This window comes from Mastigoproctus giganteus, chromosome 11 (genome assembly GCF_048544385.1).
Source record: "Mastigoproctus giganteus isolate SK-2022 chromosome 11, ASM4854438v1, whole genome shotgun sequence".
Taxonomy (NCBI): Eukaryota; Metazoa; Arthropoda; class Arachnida; order Uropygi; family Thelyphonidae; genus Mastigoproctus; species Mastigoproctus giganteus.
In genome coordinates this window covers 62,718,789-62,733,601 of record NC_143585.1, presented here as the reverse complement: position 1 = coordinate 62,733,601, position 14,813 = coordinate 62,718,789, and the positions used below count along the sequence as shown (strand labels likewise).

The following is a 14,813-nucleotide window of genomic DNA, read 5'->3' as shown; positions in this document are numbered from 1 at the left end:
ATTAATCTGGTTGTCCGTTCCGATTTCGAGGGTAAGCTTTAGCCTGTCATGTATTGTATTGAATTTTAAAAAAAGATTGTCTATGGTTGTTCTGTTGCCTATTATTAGGATATCATCGGCGTAGCGGATGTATAATTTAATTTCAGAGGGGAAAGGTTGTAAAATTTGGTTTTCAATAGTGGCGAGATAAATTTCAGAAAGGGGGGCAGAAATGCCTAAACCCATTGGTAAACCAAATGTTTGTCGATAAATTTTATTGTTGAATCTAAAATATCTAGCGTCTAGTAAAAGAGTGGTAAGTTCAAGGATGTGGTCAACTGAAAGAGAGGTACGTTTCGTTAAAGTGTCATCAGCTGTTAGAAGTACGCGTAATGCTTGCAGGGTGAAAGGAATATGCACATTAGTGTATAGGGATATGACGTCAAAAGAAGCTAATACGTCTCCGTCGGATATGGTGGTGTTGCTGATTTTTTGGAAGGCTTGGTTGGTATTATTAATTTTGAATGTAGAGAATCGAGTGAGCGGGGATATAATTTTGACAAGGAAGGTGGATAAATTAGCAAAAGCTGATTTACTAAAAGAAACGATAGGTCTTAGTGGGTGGCCAGGTTTGTGTAACTTGGTTATTCCGAACATGTGGGGCAGAATGTTGTTGCGAATACCTATCTGTTGTAATGTAAAGAGGTTGATTTCTTTGTTCTGTCTGAGTTTTCTGAGAACTGTATCAAGCTTATTTTTAAGTTTTGTAATGTTGTGGTTGCTGTCGTTTGTATATGTATCTTGGTCTGCTAAAATTAACTCCATTTTTTCTGTGTAGGTGTTCTTGTCCAGGATAACGATTGTGTCTCCTTTGTCAGCTTTTTGGATGATGATATTTGGGGTTTTGCTTAGTCTTTGTAAATCCGAGAGTTGTTGTTTTTTTATGTTAGGGAGAGATGTGAGTTTAGAATTTATTATCCTATTAGACTGGTGTATAAGTCGCCACTTATCGGGATGTTGATCGAGTTTAGACTGGAGTTCGATTATACAATCTTTAATTGGATAGTGTTGTTCTTTAATGGCAAAATTGAAGCCAAATTCTAGGCCGGAGAGTTCGGAAGGGGTGAAGGATTTTGAGGAGAGGTTAACGGTGGAGATTTTTGGGGGGGTTTTAGATGTGAGTGTGTTCCATTTTTTGGTGTGTTTTTGTGTTATGTGTTGGATGGTGGCGTTGATGTGTATATTGTTGTGGTTAATATATTCAATCCAGGCGTCCGGTGGCATGTTTCTTTTGAGAAAGAATCGTAATTGGTGTATACAGTTTAAAAGTTGGTGTTTTTTGTTAAATCTTTTCTTAAGTTCTTCACGTATGATCGCGATAGACGTGCGGTGTATGATATGTGGGTATTTTTTACAGTTATTTTTGGGAAAAATGCGGGCGAATTTGGGGATGACGTTGTGATATAAGCATTTTTGTAGGAAAGCTATGTGTAATTTGTTGGAGAAATATTTGATAAGCGCTTTGGAGAGTTGTATTTTCCTATCAGGCATGTCTAAGGGCATCAGGGATGAGATTAGAAATATATAAAAGATATTAACTCGGTGCAGATAAGGTGTTGATTATGACGTTAAGATATCTTATAAGTTTGACAATAGTGAAATTATAGTATCCTTATAATACCGTGATAATTCTGACTAAAAAAATAAATAGCAAATGCTTAGAAAAGCGGTACTCACCTTGTATAAATCTGCAATAAAATTTTTGGTAGATGGTGGTTTGATTTAGGTGGAAAGAGGCATTAAATAGAACTAAGGCGGGGAATGGAGTGAAAATATTTTAAACAGATTTTAAAATGAGCGCAAGGAAGTAGAAATGCAGATCTCCAATCCTTGGTTGTCACAAAGAGGTTAAAAGACGTAAATGAAAAAAAGAGAGAAGACAGGTGGTGCCAATAGTCGTTACGATGGACTTTCGTGGGTGAACCGTCATCAGTTGGCAAATGGAATAGAAGTGAACGCGTGTTGTATTTAAGGTTATCTAAACTCCCATGATGCTCTTTTTGACACGTGGGAACTTCAGCCGCGAGAGGTTCCAAGCCGGTGAAAGGTTGAAGGGAAGTTTAGCGTTAATAATGTTGAGATCAGAATGGTGTCGGTACCATTCGATGGTGAGGGCTTCATATTGAAGAATTCTGTAGCTCGATCTAAGTTTAATAATAGTGATGGCAGAGTCAACAAGGGGGGTGTGGTTATGGGTTTGAGCATGGGTTGTTAACTCAGTGCAGGATTGACTTGTCTTGAAACTGTTGAAGTGGTAGTATGCGCGGGTATTGGAAGTCGTGGAGGAACCGAATTTGGTGGTTGTGCTGCCGATGTAACAGGTGTCGCAGTTCGGTTGGCATTTTATGAGATATATTAAGTTATTGAGATCATTGATGGGATATTTGTGTGTATCTTTGTAAGAATTAAATAGGGAACTTAGTTTATTGTAAGTGGAGAAGGTGAGGGAGATGTCGGTATCTTTGAATATACGTCGGAATTGTGCTGCGAGTTCACTATGGTAAGGGAGAACTATGCGAGTATTTGTCTTGTGACTGTGTCTGGTTGGGTTATTAATACTGTTTTTAACGGTGGATATTGTGTGTTGGATGAGTTGAGGGGGATAGCTCCTGGCTATGAATTTATCAGTGAGGTATTGAAGTTCATTCTGTAGATCGTTTTGTGAAGAGGTGAATTTGATAGCGTTGTAGATTTGGTTGTGTAAGACGGCTTTTTTGGTACTAAGGGGATGATGTGAAGTGAAATGTAGATACTTACCGGTGTGCGTGTTTTTTCTGAAGATCTTGGTATTTAAATTTGTGTCTGTTGTATAAATAGTAAGATTAAGAAAATTAATCTGGTTGTCCGTTCCGATTTCGAGGGTAAGCTTTAGCCTGTCATGTATTGTATTGAATTTTAAAAAAAGATTGTCTATGGTTGTTCTGTTGCCTATTATTAGGATATCATCGGCGTAGCGGATGTATAATTTAATTTCAGAGGGGAAAGGTTGTAAAATTTGGTTTTCAATAGTGGCGAGATAAATTTCAGAAAGGGGGGGCAGAAATGCCTAAACCCATTGGTAAACCAAATGTTTGTCGATAAATTTTATTGTTGAGTCTAAAATATCTAGCGTCTAGTAAAAGAGTGGTAAGTTCAAGGATGTGGTCAACTGAAAGAGAGGTACGTTTCGTTAAAGTGTCATCAGCTGTTAGAAGTACGCGTAATGCTTGCAGGGTGAAAGGAATATGCACATTAGTGTATAGGGATATGACGTCAAAAGAAGCTAATACGTCTCCGTCGGATATGGTGGTGTTGCTGATTTTTTGGAAGGCTTGGTTGGTATTATTAATTTTGAATGTAGAGAATCGAGTGAGCGGGGATATAATTTTGACAAGGAAGGTGGATAAATTAGCAAAAGCTGATTTACTAAAAGAAACGATAGGTCTTAGTGGGTGGCCAGGTTTGTGTAACTTGGTTATTCCGAACATGTGGGGCAGAATGTTGTTGCGAATACCTATCTGTTGTAATGTAAAGAGGTTGATTTCTTTGTTCTGTCTGAGTTTTCTGAGAACTGTATCAAGCTTATTTTTAAGTTTTGTAATGTTGTGGTTGCTGTCGTTTGTATATGTATCTTGGTCTGCTAAAATTAACTCCATTTTTTCTGTGTAGGTGTTCTTGTCCAGGATAACGATTGTGTCTCCTTTGTCAGCTTTTTGGATGATGATATTTGGGGTTTTGCTTAGTCTTTGTAAATCCGAGAGTTGTTGTTTTTTTATGTTAGGGAGAGATGTGAGTTTAGAATTTATTATCCTATTAGACTGGTGTATAAGTCGCCACTTATCGGGATGTTGATCGAGTTTAGACTGGAGTTCGATTATACAATCTTTAATTGGATAGTGTTGTTCTTTAATGGCAAAATTGAAGCCAAATTCTAGGCCGGAGAGTTCGGAAGGGGTGAAGGATTTTGAGGAGAGGTTAACGGTGGAGATTTTTGGGGGGGTTTTAGATGTGAGTGTGTTCCATTTTTTGGTGTGTTTTTGTGTTATGTGTTGGATGGTGGCGTTGATGTGTATATTGTTGTGGTTAATATATTCAATCCAGGCGTCCGGTGGCATGTTTCTTTTGAGAAAGAATCGTAATTGGTGTATACAGTTTAAAAGTTGGTGTTTTTTGTTAAATCTTTTCTTAAGTTCTTCACGTATGATCGCGATAGACGTGCGGTGTATGATATGTGGGTATTTTTTACAGTTATTTTTGGGAAAAATGCGGGCGAATTTGGGGATGACGTTGTGATATAAGCATTTTTGTAGGAAAGCTATGTGTAATTTGTTGGAGAAATATTTGATAAGCGCTTTGGAGAGTTGTATTTTCCTATCAGGCATGTCTAAGGGCATCAGGGATGAGATTAGAAATATATAAAAGATATTAACTCGGTGCAGATAAGGTGTTGATTATGACGTTAAGATATCTTATAAGTTTGACAATAGTGAAATTATAGTATCCTTATAATACCGTGATAATTCTGACTAAAAAAATAAATAGCAAATGCTTAGAAAAGCGGTACTCACCTTGTATAAATCTGCAATAAAATTTTTGGTAGATGGTGGTTTGATTTAGGTGGAAAGAGGCATTAAATAGAACTAAGGCGGGGAATGGAGTGAAAATATTTTAAACAGATTTTAAAATGAGCGCAAGGAAGTAGAAATGCAGATCTCCAATCCTTGGTTGTCACAAAGAGGTTAAAAGACGTAAATGAAAAAAAGAGAGAAGACAGGTGGTGCCAATAGTCGTTACGATGGACTTTCGTGGGTGAACCGTCATCAGTTGGCAAATGGAATAGAAGTGAACGCGTGTTGTATTTAAGGTTATCTAAACTCCCATGATGCTCTTTTTGACACGTGGGAACTTCAGCCGCGAGAGGTTCCAAGCCGGTGAAAGGTTGAAGGGAAGTTTAGCGTTAATAATGTTGAGATCAGAATGGTGTCGGTACCATTCGATGGTGAGGGCTTCATATTGAAGAATTCTGTAGCTCGATCTAAGTTTAATAATAGTGATGGCAGAGTCAACAAGGGGGGTGTGGTTATGGGTTTGAGCATGGGTTGTTAACTCAGTGCAGGATTGACTTGTCTTGAAACTGTTGAAGTGGTAGTATGCGCGGGTATTGGAAGTCGTGGAGGAACCGAATTTGGTGGTTGTGCTGCCGATGTAACAGGTGTCGCAGTTCGGTTGGCATTTTATGAGATATATTAAGTTATTGAGATCATTGATGGGATATTTGTGTGTATCTTTGTAAGAATTAAATAGGGAACTTAGTTTATTGTAAGTGGAGAAGGTGAGGGAGATGTCGGTATCTTTGAATATACGTCGGAATTGTGCTGCGAGTTCACTATGGTAAGGGAGAACTATGCGAGTATTTGTCTTGTGACTGTGTCTGGTTGGGTTATTAATACTGTTTTTAACGGTGGATATTGTGTGTTGGATGAGTTGAGGGGGATAGCTCCTGGCTATGAATTTATCAGTGAGGTATTGAAGTTCATTCTGTAGATCGTTTTGTGAAGAGGTGAATTTGATAGCGTTGTAGATTTGGTTGTGTAAGACGGCTTTTTTGGTACTAAGGGGATGATGTGAAGTGAAATGTAGATACTTACCGGTGTGCGTGTTTTTTCTGAAGATCTTGGTATTTAAATTTGTGTCTGTTGTATAAATAGTAAGATTAAGAAAATTAATCTGGTTGTCCGTTCCGATTTCGAGGGTAAGCTTTAGCCTGTCATGTATTGTATTGAATTTTAAAAAAAGATTGTCTATGGTTGTTCTGTTGCCTATTATTAGGATATCATCGGCGTAGCGGATGTATAATTTAATTTCAGAGGGGAAAGGTTGTAAAATTTGGTTTTCAATAGTGGCGAGATAAATTTCAGAAAGGGGGGCAGAAATGCCTAAACCCATTGGTAAACCAAATGTTTGTCGATAAATTTTATTGTTGAATCTAAAATATCTAGCGTCTAGTAAAAGAGTGGTAAGTTCAAGGATGTGGTCAACTGAAAGAGAGGTACGTTTCGTTAAAGTGTCATCAGCTGTTAGAAGTACGCGTAATGCTTGCAGGGTGAAAGGAATATGCACATTAGTGTATAGGGATATGACGTCAAAAGAAGCTAATACGTCTCCGTCGGATATGGTGGTGTTGCTGATTTTTTGGAAGGCTTGGTTGGTATTATTAATTTTGAATGTAGAGAATCGAGTGAGCGGGGATATAATTTTGACAAGGAAGGTGGATAAATTAGCAAAAGCTGATTTACTAAAAGAAACGATAGGTCTTAGTGGGTGGCCAGGTTTGTGTAACTTGGTTATTCCGAACATGTGGGGCAGAATGTTGTTGCGAATACCTATCTGTTGTAATGTAAAGAGGTTGATTTCTTTGTTCTGTCTGAGTTTTCTGAGAACTGTATCAAGCTTATTTTTAAGTTTTGTAATGTTGTGGTTGCTGTCGTTTGTATATGTATCTTGGTCTGCTAAAATTAACTCCATTTTTTCTGTGTAGGTGTTCTTGTCCAGGATAACGATTGTGTCTCCTTTGTCAGCTTTTTGGATGATGATATTTGGGGTTTTGCTTAGTCTTTGTAAATCCGAGAGTTGTTGTTTTTTTATGTTAGGGAGAGATGTGAGTTTAGAATTTATTATCCTATTAGACTGGTGTATAAGTCGCCACTTATCGGGATGTTGATCGAGTTTAGACTGGAGTTCGATTATACAATCTTTAATTGGATAGTGTTGTTCTTTAATGGCAAAATTGAAGCCAAATTCTAGGCCGGAGAGTTCGGAAGGGGTGAAGGATTTTGAGGAGAGGTTAACGGTGGAGATTTTTGGGGGGGTTTTAGATGTGAGTGTGTTCCATTTTTTGGTGTGTTTTTGTGTTATGTGTTGGATGGTGGCGTTGATGTGTATATTGTTGTGGTTAATATATTCAATCCAGGCGTCCGGTGGCATGTTTCTTTTGAGAAAGAATCGTAATTGGTGTATACAGTTTAAAAGTTGGTGTTTTTTGTTAAATCTTTTCTTAAGTTCTTCACGTATGATCACGATAGACGTGCGGTGTATGATATGTGGGTATTTTTTACAGTTATTTTTGGGAAAAATGCGGGCGAATTTGGGGATGACGTTGTGATATAAGCATTTTTGTAGGAAAGCTATGTGTAATTTGTTGGAGAAATATTTGATAAGCGCTTTGGAGAGTTGTATTTTCCTATCAGGCATGTCTAAGGGCATCAGGGATGAGATTAGAAATATATAAAAGATATTACCTCGGTGCAGATAAGGTGTTGATTATGACGTTAAGATATCTTATAAGTTTGACAATAGTGAAATTATAGTATCCTTATAATACCGTGATAATTCTGACTAAAAAAATAAATAGCAAATGCTTAGAAAAGCGGTACTCACCTTGTATAAATCTGCAATAAAATTTTTGGTAGATGGTGGTTTGATTTAGGTGGAAAGAGGCATTAAATAGAACTAAGGCGGGGAATGGAGTGAAAATATTTTAAACAGATTTTAAAATGAGCGCAAGGAAGTAGAAATGCAGATCTCCAATCCTTGGTTGTCACAAAGAGGTTAAAAGACGTAAATGAAAAAAAGAGAGAACACAGGTGGTGCCAATAGTCGTTACGATGGACTTTCGTGGGTGAACCGTCATCAGTTGGCAAATGGAATAGAAGTGAACGCGTGTTGTATTTAAGGTTATCTAAACTCCCATGATGCTCTTTTTGACACGTGGGAACTTCAGCCGCGAGAGGTTCCAAGCCGGTGAAAGGTTGAAGGGAAGTTTAGCGTTAATAATGTTGAGATCAGAATGGTGTCGGTACCATTCGATGGTGAGGGCTTCATATTGAAGAATTCTGTAGCTCGATCTAAGTTTAATAATAGTGATGGCAGAGTCAACAAGGGGGGTGTGGTTATGGGTTTGAGCATGGGTTGTTAACTCAGTGCAGGATTGACTTGTCTTGAAACTGTTGAAGTGGTAGTATGCGCGGGTATTGGAAGTCGTGGAGGAACCGAATTTGGTGGTTGTGCTGCCGATGTAACAGGTGTCGCAGTTCGGTTGGCATTTTATGAGATATATTAAGTTATTGAGATCATTGATGGGATATTTGTGTGTATCTTTGTAAGAATTAAATAGGGAACTTAGTTTATTGTAAGTGGAGAAGGTGAGGGAGATGTCGGTATCTTTGAATATACGTCGGAATTGTGCTGCGAGTTCACTATGGTAAGGGAGAACTATGCGAGTATTTGTCTTGTGACTGTGTCTGGTTGGGTTATTAATACTGTTTTTAACGGTGGATATTGTGTGTTGGATGAGTTGAGGGGGATAGCTCCTGGCTATGAATTTATCAGTGAGGTATTGAAGTTCATTCTGTAGATCGTTTTGTGAAGAGGTGAATTTGATAGCGTTGTAGATTTGGTTGTGTAAGACGGCTTTTTTGGTACTAAGGGGATGATGTGAAGTGAAATGTAGATACTTACCGGTGTGCGTGTTTTTTCTGAAGATCTTGGTATTTAAATTTGTGTCTGTTGTATAAATAGTAAGATTAAGAAAATTAATCTGGTTGTCCGTTCCGATTTCGAGGGTAAGCTTTAGCCTGTCATGTATTGTATTGAATTTTAAAAAAAGATTGTCTATGGTTGTTCTGTTGCCTATTATTAGGATATCATCGGCGTAGCGGATGTATAATTTAATTTCAGAGGGGAAAGGTTGTAAAATTTGGTTTTCAATAGTGGCGAGATAAATTTCAGAAAGGGGGGCAGAAATGCCTAAACCCATTGGTAAACCAAATGTTTGTCGATAAATTTTATTGTTGAATCTAAAATATCTAGCGTCTAGTAAAAGAGTGGTAAGTTCAAGGATGTGGTCAACTGAAAGAGAGGTACGTTTCGTTAAAGTGTCATCAGCTGTTAGAAGTACGCGTAATGCTTGCAGGGTGAAAGGAATATGCACATTAGTGTATAGGGATATGACGTCAAAAGAAGCTAATACGTCTCCGTCGGATATGGTGGTGTTGCTGATTTTTTGGAAGGCTTGGTTGGTATTATTAATTTTGAATGTAGAGAATCGAGTGAGCGGGGATATAATTTTGACAAGGAAGGTGGATAAATTAGCAAAAGCTGATTTACTAAAAGAAACGATAGGTCTTAGTGGGTGGCCAGGTTTGTGTAACTTGGTTATTCCGAACATGTGGGGCAGAATGTTGTTGCGAATACCTATCTGTTGTAATGTAAAGAGGTTGATTTCTTTGTTCTGTCTGAGTTTTCTGAGAACTGTATCAAGCTTATTTTTAAGTTTTGTAATGTTGTGGTTGCTGTCGTTTGTATATGTATCTTGGTCTGCTAAAATTAACTCCATTTTTTCTGTGTAGGTGTTCTTGTCCAGGATAACGATTGTGTCTCCTTTGTCAGCTTTTTGGATGATGATATTTGGGGTTTTGCTTAGTCTTTGTAAATCCGAGAGTTGTTGTTTTTTTATGTTAGGGAGAGATGTGAGTTTAGAATTTATTATCCTATTAGACTGGTGTATAAGTCGCCACTTATCGGGATGTTGATCGAGTTTAGACTGGAGTTCGATTATACAATCTTTAATTGGATAGTGTTGTTCTTTAATGGCAAAATTGAAGCCAAATTCTAGGCCGGAGAGTTCGGAAGGGGTGAAGGATTTTGAGGAGAGGTTAACGGTGGAGATTTTTGGGGGGGTTTTAGATGTGAGTGTGTTCCATTTTTTGGTGTGTTTTTGTGTTATGTGTTGGATGGTGGCGTTGATGTGTATATTGTTGTGGTTAATATATTCAATCCAGGCGTCCGGTGGCATGTTTCTTTTGAGAAAGAATCGTAATTGGTGTATACAGTTTAAAAGTTGGTGTTTTTTGTTAAATCTTTTCTTAAGTTCTTCACGTATGATCGCGATAGACGTGCGGTGTATGATATGTGGGTATTTTTTACAGTTATTTTTGGGAAAAATGCGGGCGAATTTGGGGATGACGTTGTGATATAAGCATTTTTGTAGGAAAGCTATGTGTAATTTGTTGGAGAAATATTTGATAAGCGCTTTGGAGAGTTGTATTTTCCTATCAGGCATGTCTAAGGGCATCAGGGATGAGATTAGAAATATATAAAAGATATTAACTCGGTGCAGATAAGGTGTTGATTATGACGTTAAGATATCTTATAAGTTTGACAATAGTGAAATTATAGTATCCTTATAATACCGTGATAATTCTGACTAAAAAAATAAATAGCAAATGCTTAGAAAAGCGGTACTCACCTTGTATAAATCTGCAATAAAATTTTTGGTAGATGGTGGTTTGATTTAGGTGGAAAGAGGCATTAAATAGAACTAAGGCGGGGAATGGAGTGAAAATATTTTAAACAGATTTTAAAATGAGCGCAAGGAAGTAGAAATGCAGATCTCCAATCCTTGGTTGTCACAAAGAGGTTAAAAGACGTAAATGAAAAAAAGAGAGAAGACAGGTGGTGCCAATAGTCGTTACGATGGACTTTCGTGGGTGAACCGTCATCAGTTGGCAAATGGAATAGAAGTGAACGCGTGTTGTATTTAAGGTTATCTAAACTCCCATGATGCTCTTTTTGACACGTGGGAACTTCAGCCGCGAGAGGTTCCAAGCCGGTGAAAGGTTGAAGGGAAGTTTAGCGTTAATAATGTTGAGATCAGAATGGTGTCGGTACCATTCGATGGTGAGGGCTTCATATTGAAGAATTCTGTAGCTCGATCTAAGTTTAATAATAGTGATGGCAGAGTCAACAAGGGGGGTGTGGTTATGGGTTTGAGCATGGGTTGTTAACTCAGTGCAGGATTGACTTGTCTTGAAACTGTTAAAACAGTATTAATAACCCAACCAGACACAGTCACAAGACAAATACTCGCATAGTTCTCCCTTACCATAGTGAACTCGCAGCACAATTCCGACGTATATTCAAAGATACCGACATCTCCCTCACCTTCTCCACTTACAATAAACTAAGTTCCCTATTTAATTCTTACAAAGATACACACAAATATCCCATCAATGATCTCAATAACTTAATATATCTCATAAAATGCCAACCGAACTGCGACACCTGTTACATCGGCAGCACAACCACCAAATTCGGTTCCTCCACGACTTCCAATACCCGCGCATACTACCACTTCAACAGTTTCAAGACAAGTCAATCCTGCACTGAGTTAACAACCCATGCTCAAACCCATAACCACACCCCCCTTGTTGACTCTGCCATCACTATTATTAAACTTAGATCGAGCTACAGAATTCTTCAATATGAAGCCCTCACCATCGAATGGTACCCGACACCATTCTGATCTCAACATTATTAACGCTAAACTTCCCTTCAACCTTTCACCGGCTTGGAACCTCTCGCGGCTGAAGTTCCCACGTGTCAAAAAGAGCATCATGGGAGTTTAGATAACCTTAAATACAACACGCGTTCACTTCTATTCCATTTGCCAACTGATGACGGTTCACCCACGAAAGTCCATCGTAACGACTATTGGCACCACCTGTCTTCTCTCTTTTTTTCATTTACGTCTTTTAACCTCTTTGTGACAACCAAGGATTGGAGATCTGCATTTCTACTTCCTTGCGCTCATTTTAAAATCTGTTTAAAATATTTTCACTCCATTCCCCGCCTTAGTTCTATTTAATGCCTCTTTCCACCTAAATCAAACCACCATCTACCAAAAATTTTATTGCAGATTTATACAAGGTGAGTACCGCTTTTCTAAGCATTTGCTATTTATTTTTTTAGTCAGAATTATCACGGTATTATAAGGATACTATAATTTCACTATTGTCAAACTTATAAGATATCTTAACGTCATAATCAACACCTTATCTGCACCGAGTTAATATCTTTTATATATTTCTAATCTCATCCCTGATGCCCTTAGACATGCCTGATAGGAAAATACAACTCTCCAAAGCGCTTATCAAATATTTCTCCAACAAATTACACATAGCTTTCCTACAAAAATGCTTATATCACAACGTCATCCCCAAATTCGCCCGCATTTTTCCCAAAAATAACTGTAAAAAATACCCACATATCATACACCGCACGTCTATCGCGATCATACGTGAAGAACTTAAGAAAAGATTTAACAAAAAACACCAACTTTTAAACTGTATACACCAATTACGATTCTTTCTCAAAAGAAACATGCCACCGGACGCCTGGATTGAATATATTAACCACAACAATATACACATCAACGCCACCATCCAACACATAACACAAAAACACACCAAAAAATGGAACACACTCACATCTAAAACCCCCCCAAAAATCTCCACCGTTAACCTCTCCTCAAAATCCTTCACCCCTTCCGAACTCTCCGGCCTAGAATTTGGCTTCAATTTTGCCATTAAAGAACAACACTATCCAATTAAAGATTGTATAATCGAACTCCAGTCTAAACTCGATCAACATCCCGATAAGTGGCGACTTATACACCAGTCTAATAGGATAATAAATTCTAAACTCACATCTCTCCCTAACATAAAAAAACAACAACTCTCGGATTTACAAAGACTAAGCAAAACCCCAAATATCATCATCCAAAAAGCTGACAAAGGAGACACAATCGTTATCCTGGACAAGAACACCTACACAGAAAAAATGGAGTTAATTTTAGCAGACCAAGATACATATACAAACGACAGCAACCACAACATTACAAAACTTAAAAATAAGCTTGATACAGTTCTCAGAAAACTCAGACAGAACAAAGAAATCAACCTCTTTACATTACAACAGATAGGTATTCGCAACAACATTCTGCCCCACATGTTCGGAATAACCAAGTTACACAAACCTGGCCACCCACTAAGACCTATCGTTTCTTTTAGTAAATCAGCTTTTGCTAATTTATCCACCTTCCTTGTCAAAATTATATCCCCGCTCACTCGATTCTCTACATTCAAAATTAATAATACCAACCAAGCCTTCCAAAAAATCAGCAACACCACCATATCCGACGGAGACGTATTAGCTTCTTTTGACGTCATATCCCTATACACTAATGTGCATATTCCTTTCACCCTGCAAGCATTACGCGTACTTCTAACAGCTGATGACACTTTAACGAAACGTACCTCTCTTTCAGTTGACCACATCCTTGAACTTACCACTCTTTTACTAGACGCTAGATATTTTAGATTCAACAATAAAATTTATCGACAAACATTTGGTTTACCAATGGGTTTAGGCATTTCTGCCCCCCTTTCTGAAATTTATCTCGCCACTATTGAAAACCAAATTTTACAACCTTTCCCCTCTGAAATTAAATTATACATCCGCTACGCCGATGATATCCTAATAATAGGCAACAGAACAACCATAGACAATCTTTTTTTAAAATTCAATACAATACATGACAGGCTAAAGCTTACCCTCGAAATCGGAACGGACAACCAGATTAATTTTCTTAATCTTACTATTTATACAACAGACACAAATTTAAATACCAAGATCTTCAGAAAAAACACGCACACCGGTAAGTATCTACATTTCACTTCACATCATCCCCTTAGTACCAAAAAAGCCGTCTTACACAACCAAATCTACAACGCTATCAAATTCACCTCTTCACAAAACGATCTACAGAATGAACTTCAATACCTCACTGATAAATTCATAGCCAGGAGCTATCCCCCTCAACTCATCCAACACACAATATCCACCGTTAAAAACAGTATTAATAACCCAACCAGACACAGTCACAAGACAAATACTCGCATAGTTCTCCCTTACCATAGTGAACTCGCAGCACAATTCCGACGTATATTCAAAGATACCGACATCTCCCTCACCTTCTCCACTTACAATAAACTAAGTTCCCTATTTAATTCTTACAAAGATACACACAAATATCCCATCAATGATCTCAATAACTTAATATATCTCATAAAATGCCAACCGAACTGCGACACCTGTTACATCGGCAGCACAACCACCAAATTCGGTTCCTCCACGACTTCCAATACCCGCGCATACTACCACTTCAACAGTTTCAAGACAAGTCAATCCTGCACTGAGTTAACAACCCATGCTCAAACCCATAACCACACCCCCCTTGTTGACTCTGCCATCACTATTATTAAACTTAGATCGAGCTACAGAATTCTTCAATATGAAGCCCTCACCATCGAATGGTACCGACACCATTCTGATCTCAACATTATTAACGCTAAACTTCCCTTCAACCTTTCACCGGCTTGGAACCTCTCGCGGCTGAAGTTCCCACGTGTCAAAAAGAGCATCATGGGAGTTTAGATAACCTTAAATACAACACGCGTTCACTTCTATTCCATTTGCCAACTGATGACGGTTCACCCACGAAAGTCCATCGTAACGACTATTGGCACCACCTGTCTTCTCTCTTTTTTTCATTTACGTCTTTTAACCTCTTTGTGACAACCAAGGATTGGAGATCTGCATTTCTACTTCCTTGCGCTCATTTTAAAATCTGTTTAAAATATTTTCACTCCATTCCCCGCCTTAGTTCTATTTAATGCCTCTTTCCACCTAAATCAAACCACCATCTACCAAAAATTTTATTGCAGATTTATACAAGGTGAGTACCGCTTTTCTAAGCATTTGCTATTTATTTTAATAGTAGTGCTAAACAAAGGCATTATCAAGTGGAAGCTGAGCAGATTTTCAAGCATTTCAATCTTTATGGAAAATAAGAAATGAAAAGATATCTTATCAATAATTACTAATATAAATGCTTT

General features: G+C 37.9%; 1 protein-coding gene across 1 annotated transcript in view; it reads right to left on the bottom strand.

Annotated features, from left to right (window-relative positions):
• Positions 1–14,813, bottom strand: part of unc-45 (unc-45 myosin chaperone) — a 284,174-nt gene that overhangs the window by 96,675 nt on the left and 172,686 nt on the right. The gene's annotated exons all lie outside the window — the stretch shown is intronic.